Raw genomic sequence first — 9,714 nt, forward strand, 5'->3', positions numbered from 1 at the left:
CTGGAAACTTTTTGTTTCTTTGATAATGAAAATATTGACAATCGATTAGCAATAAGTATGACATACGTATCATTTATGTTTACGTACATTCTCATATGTCTCGCAAATTTTTATACAGAAAGAATGGCAATAGAAGACAATACTGAGCAAAATAAAATAACTCATTGAACCTTGTAGTATCTCTAGTCTCTTGGAATCCCTATCTTCTACTACTTTACAATATACAGTTTGTTTGCTGTAATTACTTACAGGTATTCCAATTTATTTCAAAGTTGCATTGAAAAATTCTTTAATCTTATTTGAACAAAAACACCTGGAAAATTCGGGAATTTTCAAGAAATTTTTTTACAAGATTTCAGTAAACACTCTGCAAAACAAAACGAATTAAAACGAAAATTATCTATTGGTCTGATTGATCGAATTCTAATCTTTAATTCATACACAGAATTTCCGATGCGTTTAGAGCAAGTAAGAAATACAAAAACGTGAAGACATCCCGATTATGTGTGAATGATTAGACGATACGATGATAACTGAGGTTCGAATTATATATCTGCGATTGTGTCAAGGCAAAGATTTATTATTGTAATCGACGCCCATTAAATTAGACATTACAAGAACTTCATAACAGTCGTGATACTTAATAATGGTATAATGATGTAATGGTACATGTAATTCAATATTCTTTCAGATATTAATTCGTACGATATTATTAATTACTGCGGAATAAAATCAGCTGCGACAATGGAGAAAAATATATTTGCCGTTTTGAGATGCTCTGATATTTCCATCGATTTGACACGCCTGATTCTCTATTAGACGTGTTTTGATACTATTTAACTCGCCGCAATGACCGCGCTGATATATTAATGTGCGGTATTTATTTTTACATAAGAAAAGACAAAAGAGACGTTTTTTGGCAACAATAATTTCGCGGTCTAAATTTGCAACAAGCGCTCGACAGCCCGACGCGACGTTCGAATTTTCGATATGCAATATTAATACATTCTGTATTGGAATTGTCATTCAATAACGATAGGATGAGCCAATTTAATGCTCGATAGCGTTTCAAATATCAATAAGTCAAACAAACATGTCACCTTTAATTCGCAAAAATTTCATATAAGATAATAATCTGCGAAAGTGTCGTAGAAAACTATTTCACTTTCATGACTTTACATTTACGTTATAGCGAACTGTATTGATCGGCTAATGCATTCAAAGTTCTCATGCTTTAATATTGTAAATGCTTTAGTATTGTATTTATACAATGACAATTGATATTTTAATAATTATAATCGGAAATTTCGAGTATTAAATTATCTTAATCCTTCGAAGCTGACATCAAAATTTGTAAGACAATTATTGATGTTGTAAGATTCACTTAATTTATGTTAATTAAGAGGCACTAATCAATTTTCAAGAAACCAAAATAACATGATTCATTAAAAAAATTAACTACTAATTGTATGTATATGTTAATTAAAATAATCCAAGTTTGCAGATGTAACATAAAGATATTGAATTGTTTAATTTGTCAGTTTTAACTAACAGATAATTGAATACAAATTTGTGTTCTGATAGACCTATTGTCAGCTTCATAGGGTTAAATGCTAATTTTAACAATGCAAAGATTTTTCGGTGATCTATGCGATATATCATGTAAAATGATTTCGAAAAACAAGAGTCTTAGAAATTATTGACATTTGCGACGCGATCCGGCAATTCACGTGAGTAAATAAGAAAGTATTTTTTGACATATTTATACACACGATTTGTTTCTGATGAGTAAAAACTACGAGACAAGCGTCAAAATGTAAGCAAAAAATGATACACACAACATTCCTAATATATTATTCAAAACATTTTTATGTCTATTTTCAATATATGGATTATATCGGTTCGACTTATCCTTTTAATTCTTATTATTAGAATTAGGAAAACAATGACGAATAAGTGTCGCAAACAGATGTGCAAATTGTGCACTCCATAGTCGCATTAAGAGGGGTGGGAAAGGGGGGAGGGACGTTAAATTAAGTTTTAAAAATTAATACTTAATTTTAAAAATCTATTCTGTAGCACCAATTGCGTGTGCTTGCTTCTTTAAATTCAATTTTGTTTCGAAACGCATATGTATATAAATATAAATTTAGAAAAACTGCATCACAAAATCTCTCTGAAATCATTAGTTGGGGATTAGATAGTTATTTTTAAACGCTATTAAAATCTCTCAATACATATAGAGCCATTCCAAGCTATTTTAGCACCAGAATAGTGATCATGTAACATTTCCCTAAATAAAAACGTGAAAAGCGAAAAATAGCTCTAAACTTTAATGGCAAAAATTTTCACTTTTCATATTTTCACTTTAAGAAAAAGTTACAATATCAAAAAACAAAATTAGAAGTTGCATCTTCTTTCAAATATATTTTAAAAATTATAAAAAAAATAATTTGTTTAAAAGATTGATAAATATTAAGCAAAAAGTTGAGAAATATTAAGAGGGGCGGTAAAATCTCTTTTGCACAAGGCGTTTTATATGCGGCAGTTCTAAGTAAATTGAATTGACATGAGATTAAAGTTAATCTATATTGGTGGAAACAAGTATTAGATATAAAATTCGCGCACGTGATTCACTTAGATGCATAAGAAATACGAAAATCGCGGAGATATCTCAGTTGTGATACGTGTAAGTGCTTAGGTGGTCACGGTAACTGAGACGCGGATCTCTTACAGAAATCTAATACTAGCCAATTTATTATTAAAAGACAGTAATTAATTATTTATTTGGGGAATACTAAAAGTATAAAAAACACTGAAGTACTTGACTATTTGTACACAAGTTTGTTTACAAAGAATTAATGCTTCTATGTTTTGGTATATCTACCTAATAATTTATCCTCACAAGATTCTTATTTGCGGACCAGATCATTAGTTTCTTGAAACACGTCATATTTATTACATCTTATATAACTTGGAAAAAATTACATCTTTTCACTCACTAAAGAATTAATATATTTATGTGTTGATCATTTTGAAAAATTTGACTAGTTGCCATTGATTTTACCATTCAATTATTAATTATTAGATTTTACAAAGTCGATATATCTTTATAACGATGTTCCTTATAGTATTTATTGAACGTGTTTAATGAAACTCTCTGTTTGATACAAAGTTAAATGCGTCACTCATAACAGTTTCGCTACATTATGTACCGAGAAGAATCTAAAACAAAGTTTATTTCGTCGAAACGTTTATTTTATCATCTTTGATGGAGTACTCGTATATTGAGATATTTTTTATTGCTAATAAACTGAATTACATCCAATATTGATTCTAATTTTAATTTTATTTTTGTTAAAAATACTGAACAACAGTGCTTTTAATATTTCAAATAAGTAATTAATTATTGTCTTTGAGTTTTGACTAGTATTAGATTTTTGTAAGGTTTATGTATCTGTATTTATAACTGTATGAAGATTAAAATTAACATTTACCCATCGGACAAGTATATTATATTACAAACTACAAGATACACTGCTGCTAATTATGATTTTACAATGCATACTTGTAATTCGATGCTTTCCCGATATCAATACAATATTTCTTGCGAGGTAAAATCCATAAAGAGGGGATGATAATATCGAGAAATATTTGCTCTATTGTTCTAGGACATGTATACGGAAAGAACAATTTTGCTGAAGTATCTAAAAATTTAACTAGATCTAAAAATAATTTTGTTGGTCATCAAAATAATTATGTAGAACACTCAAACTTGTTGCTAGAGTGTCAAAACTTTTTGCAACTGTTTATCATGCTTGAGAGTCGTACATAATTATTCTGATATATAATCCAATAAAATTATTTTCAGTTCTGTATTTAGCTAAACTTTTAGACACTTCACAAAATCGTTCTTTCCACGTATGTATGTATTAATATTTACTATCGCTGTTTAACGTTACACTTGCGTGCGTGATTCGACTCGTTTCGATATTCAACACTCGAACGGCACACATGGGTCTTTTGTGTCCATGCCACTTCTAATAGTTCTTATTTTCTGGTGCGGAAAGTAATTTTTATAATTTTTCTAAACTTTTTTCCAATATCTACATAGCAGAATAATTTAGTAGAGATCTTAAAAAACATGTGTAAATTTTTACAGAATTTTTCGATCACTTTAAGAGCCTTAAAATCGAGTCAGATACGAATGACCCATCTGTGCCGTTTGAAGGTGCTGAAAATAAGTGTGCCATTCGAGGGTTAATAATTCATAACATTGATATGTACGCACGCCATTTACTTTTGCGAAAAAGAACAAAATGTTTTTACGGAACGACGAGGACTGAACAGCGGTGACAATGACGGTGACGACGATAGGACTGCATTCGGGAACTTCACTCAAGTGCCTTGGTACGTCATTCTAGCTTTATCGTTCATTAGACATAAAACAAGGATAAAATGACAGACTCGTACACTCGGGTGAAGTTTCCAAACGCAGTCTTGCGATGGTAGCAACTTTACGCAGTTTGAATTTTTAACGAGCGCGATCAACGAGCGTGATCATATTAATGCATCTTGCATCGAAATTGTGCTAATTTACTCGATACAATAACGCTCGTCCAATATTGGATTTGGTGCGCCCGATATTAATAGTCGCAAATCACATTTGATTCATAAAAATTGCACGAACTGCTAGATAATAAACTTTGACGGAAAGCTGGACAACTTGGCTTACTATTTCACGTTGCAACGAATTGCATTGCGCGGATGGAGTGATCAAAACTCTTACGTTTTAACGTCGTGAAAATATAAAGGCTATGATACACAAAAAAAACTTGAGCAGTAAGATGTAAGTAATAAATAAATCAACATCTATTACTGCTTACGTTATCTACTTTTTTAATATGATTGGTCGATTCACTTTTACTTACCGCTTATGTCATACTGCCTTTCATTTTTCTGTGTGCCATGAGCTTAATTAATGGAGACAATTAATTCCGGAAATTTGATGCGTTAAATGTATCGAATATGACTAAATAATGTATTGAATATGACTAAATAATGTTGCAAAATTGCGAGAAGTTACTGACGTTGTCATTAAACGTTACGTTGCCGCTGAATCGCAAAAATAGATATAAATAATTTATTACAGAAAATGGCTCACAAAATTATCTAGTCTTTGCGTAACATGTTTGATGAATTTTATACAAAAACGAACTTAATACAAATCTTGTATGAGAATAAATCACAAAATCTTATTAATAAATAACATGTTCGATCCGACTTCTGTTTTTCTGCATCTTTTACAATATTTTGAGAGAGGCATTAAAATAAATGCGATCGAACATTGCAAATTTAAATCATGAGATGTTATCGTTATTGTCACTAAATGTCAATTTAAATTTAAGTAGTCATAACTTGATGAAAATATTAAAGTCATTACTCGATTATGAATTAAAATTCACATCAAATTCTTGAAAAATTGAAAGCTCTTGAACGTTTCGATGTCGACTTTATTTAGATACAGGTTTTTGCTTTGCTGTAAAAAAAATGTTGAAAACGTCATCTTTGACCTATTTCGCCTCAATTTACTAAAAATTCTGATGTGCTAGACAAATTCTGTCAACGGCATTGTGTTCAGTGCAAAAAAATCTTCGGGGTATGTATGGCAGAGAGAATTTGAATATTGAACATTGTTATCAGAAGTGAACTACAATAAATTTCATAAAAAATCATTATAACTAAAAAAGTATAGTTTAAAAAAATCGTTACAACTCAAAAAAGATAGATTTTTTAAGGTTTTATAAAACAAAAATGACTTTTTCAAACTTTAGAAGTAAGAAAGTGATGTTACTAAATCATAAGAATATAAATGATTCTATGCGATACTAATTAATACAATCCATCTACTTAGAATACGTGCTGACTAATAATGCAAACAGTTTGTCGGTAAAAAGCAATGTAATTCGTAAAAAATTCTGTAGACAGAGCACTTAAAAAATTTATATGAAATATTACGTCTAGGAGTTCAATAATGTATTAGTAGACGTATATTTGGTATACATAATAATTAATGAAATTAATGCAACACGTGATGACGGGTCGCATTAATAATGATAAAGTTTCTTTAACGTAAGATCGAATATTTCAACGGCCAACGAGTAATCTGAAACTTTTGACGCTCATACACGTTACATATCGTCACTAATTACTATTTTGCGACTGCGATTGTATTAATAAGTAAAATGCGTGTGCGTGCGTGCGTGTGTATGTGTGTGTGTCATTATAAAATATAATTTTTTTTCTTTATATGATATTTTTTTATGTTAAATAACAATGACGATATATAATTTTTTGCAACATGCATTTATAATACTCGGTAAATAATGGAATATTTCGAAACGCGATTCGATGGTAATTTCGTGTCTTTATCACGTCCCACTTCGCAAATTTTATTCCGCAAAAATCAACGGAATGATATGTGCGAATTAATTTCCAAGAGAATATTGAATTACATACATATATCATCTACATGTGTATTACATATCGTGGACATTATAAATGTCCTTATAATATATAACGAGTATCGCAGTAATATGGAAAACATTATCTAATCTTGGCGCAGTCACAAGACAGATACATATAATCCGAGCCTCAGTTACTGCCGTCTCGGTTTGAGCATTCACACGTAATGGAGATATTTCTGCAGTTTTCGTATTTCTTATATATTGTAAGATCACACATTGGCACGTTGAAAAACATAAAGCAACAAGCAAATCAACATTTTTGACAGTATTAAATAAAAATCGATCAAGAAATGTTTAATAGAAATAAGCGAAGAAGACAATATTCGGTTAAAACAGGTTTTGATGACTAATAATACTTTTGTGTCAATTTTACAATTTTTAATTCAAGCAAATCGCGCGCCGATTATTTGTCGATTTTGAAACACAGTTCTAAATTGAAGTTAGAGTATGTATATCACAAATTAAATTGATAAGTAATCTAATAATATAATGTGCTAATGAGCATCTTTTAAACACAGCATCTTTTAAATAACTTGTTTGCTTAAATTGGAAATTGTAAGATTCTTAAAAAAATATTACAATGTATTATAATATTTTTATAATATTAATTTGATGATATTACTGGGCATTAAGATTCGCTTTGATCGAATATGACCTTTTTTGCTCATTTATTTTTCAATCTTTTTTATTTGCTACTGCTTACGAGAGTTATTGTCTCACTTTCTCGACTGTAATTGGTCGATTCGTTTATAACTTTCTATGTACCGTGGCCTTAAGTGGAATCGTGTGCGCGGATTTTAAAAACTAGAAATATCAAATATATATCGGAAGTGTTGTATCAAGTTACTTTTATATTCATCTTGTTTTTACTTGTCGGAGACGAATTGTTGTGCGTGTGAGCTTGGCGAGAATGCCGAATGCGTAATTATGAATGCGTTCCGTTTCACGTATGATGTATCATTTTATATTTGTTATTCATCGAATATTAAGGAAGAATAAAATGATACGTCATGCGCATCATGCGGAACGGTACGCATTCTATGCCTGGTCGTAATTATACGACATTTCTCATTTGCGTGTGCAAATTGTTGAATCACGTAACAGATATAGCGATAGTTATTTCCAAGAAAAACTTTCGCTCTTCGGAGTTTTCATTTCACATTTCAAATGACACATCGCGTAAATAATTTTTGCATCGTTTGAATTAAAATTAGTATTCGGTAATTCAACGCTTGAAATAATTCGACAATTCAATGGTTGAAATATCTGCAGCGATTGTGATGCCAATGGTTTGAATTAATTTCCCTTTTGTGTCGATAGTAATAATTTGCATTGCGTAATTCGCTCAGCAGCGTAAATATACGCGGAGGTGAAATAAGCAACGTCTGACTCTTTTCATCGCAGTTTATTATATTTCACAGGAGTTTTTTTACGAATTATAAAGGTGGTATGTGTGCGCTTATTAATATTGAAAGTGTTAAATGGATCAGACGGGCGAGTTAATTAATGAAATTCTGGGACAGAATTAATTGCGATCAAAAATTCGGAACGTCGATCGCGTCGAGCTGTCGAATGCGCCGCACCGTTCGAATCGCGTGAAGTTGTCGCCGCAGTCGATCGCGTCGGTCTTCAATTATTACGTCACTTTGTTTACTTGCGTTGCTACGCAAAGATGTTTCGTCGTCGTTCTTTTGTGCGTAAAAGTTGCGTATATGCGTTGAGTATACGAGTTGCGTGTTAATACAAAGGTGTTAGTACAAACGGCAGCGAAATATAATACAATACAACGTCGAAATGTAATCTAATATAACGTTAAATAAAGACCAAGTGGTGAATATCGGAACATTTCAAAACGATTCGATGGCAAATACACACGGGGATACAACGGTCTTCACATACGCCTCTTCTCACACCTTCTCATCTAAAGTAAAGTAATAAAGTTTCGTCTCAATGGTATATTCAATTTTTTTAGTATTTTGCGTCAAAATGACGGATAGTGCATATAATGCACGCATTTCATTTACGCATTAGGTGCAGCTTAACCTGTACAAAATTTCCTATTAACTTTTTGTCGAACTAAACATTTAGCTCTTATAAAATTTATTTTTTCTTTCGGTAATTACATTATATGTAACGTGAACTTCCATCTTCGGAACTTACATTACCTTCTGTACTTTTATGCATTAAAATCTCAACGACAAATAAATCCGTCTCTCATAGCAAAAAATATTACAAAAACATCATGGTGACGTGCGAATGTCCGCTTTTCACAGGTGTAATATCACATCATGATCGTAGCAAAGTCATAGCGAAAGTCACAGGTGTGAATGTCACAGGTGATATCGTTACGATACGATTATGAATCTGTAGTAAAAATTGTATCTCTCACTATGACACTGCTGTGGCATGTAAGAATTAAGATAATAATGTTACTGTGGCTTTTCGCGTGCGCGATAATTTCATAGACATTACAATTTATTTGTGAGTTTACTGTGACTATAAAGTTTTTTTGTTATGAGGATATTAAAGTAAAAAATATATGTATAAATTAAACATATTTCTTTATCCATAAGTTGATTACAAAAACTGATTACAAAAAGTAATTCATTTACATTTTCAGCCTTATTTTCCTTCACAAATTACGTTTATAAATATATAAGTTTGAAAGCTGCATCTTTGCGTCAAAATAATGGGAATTTGACTTTATCAATCTAGAGTGACTTTATTTCTCATCGTCTCAAGCAGAACAACATGTCTCGACAACGTCAAAATGACATAAAAATGAATCGTGACTGATCAAAAAATAACTTTTAGGACAAAAGCACACGATATTAAGATAAAATGTTGGTTGATTGTTTTGTCGTTTATAGAAAATTGTGTTGGCGTCTATATACACTGTTACATTAATATATAATTGCCAAAAACTTTCTAAAAACGACACAACAAACACTTTATCGTGTGCTCTTGCTTTTATAATCATTTTAAAGTCATGACTATATTCAGCAGAAAAAACAGCTTTGCAATTTGCAACTGTTGTAAAATTCTTTAATCTTTCAGTAGATAAAAAGGTGTTCAGAACATTCAAAATAAATTTTATCTTTACAGTTATACTTTTGTAATATTTTTGGTATGTTATATTTTATATATATATAGAGTTAAATTTACATTTTTTATATCCTTATATATA

The 9,714-nt window shown here is 30.8% G+C and overlaps 1 protein-coding gene across 4 annotated transcripts in view; it reads left to right on the top strand.

Moving 5' to 3' along the window:
* The window catches only part of LOC108746992, a 212,139-nt gene that overhangs the window by 31,875 nt on the left and 170,550 nt on the right, over positions 1-9,714 (top strand). The window contains exon 1 of one of the 4 annotated variants that reach the window (XM_018484179.1): positions 8,376-8,453. The exons of 1 other annotated variant lie outside the window; for it this stretch is intronic. The gene's annotated coding sequence lies outside the window, so the exon portion shown is untranslated. Of the gene's footprint in view, positions 1-8,375; positions 8,459-9,714 lie in introns of those variants that run through there. 2 more of the 4 variants (XM_018484181.1, XM_018484180.1) reach the window with 2 other exon arrangements.

This window comes from Trachymyrmex septentrionalis, unplaced genomic scaffold (assembly GCF_001594115.1).
Source record: "Trachymyrmex septentrionalis isolate Tsep2-gDNA-1 unplaced genomic scaffold, Tsep1.0 scaffold19, whole genome shotgun sequence".
NCBI lineage: Eukaryota > Metazoa > Arthropoda > Insecta > Hymenoptera > Formicidae > Trachymyrmex > Trachymyrmex septentrionalis.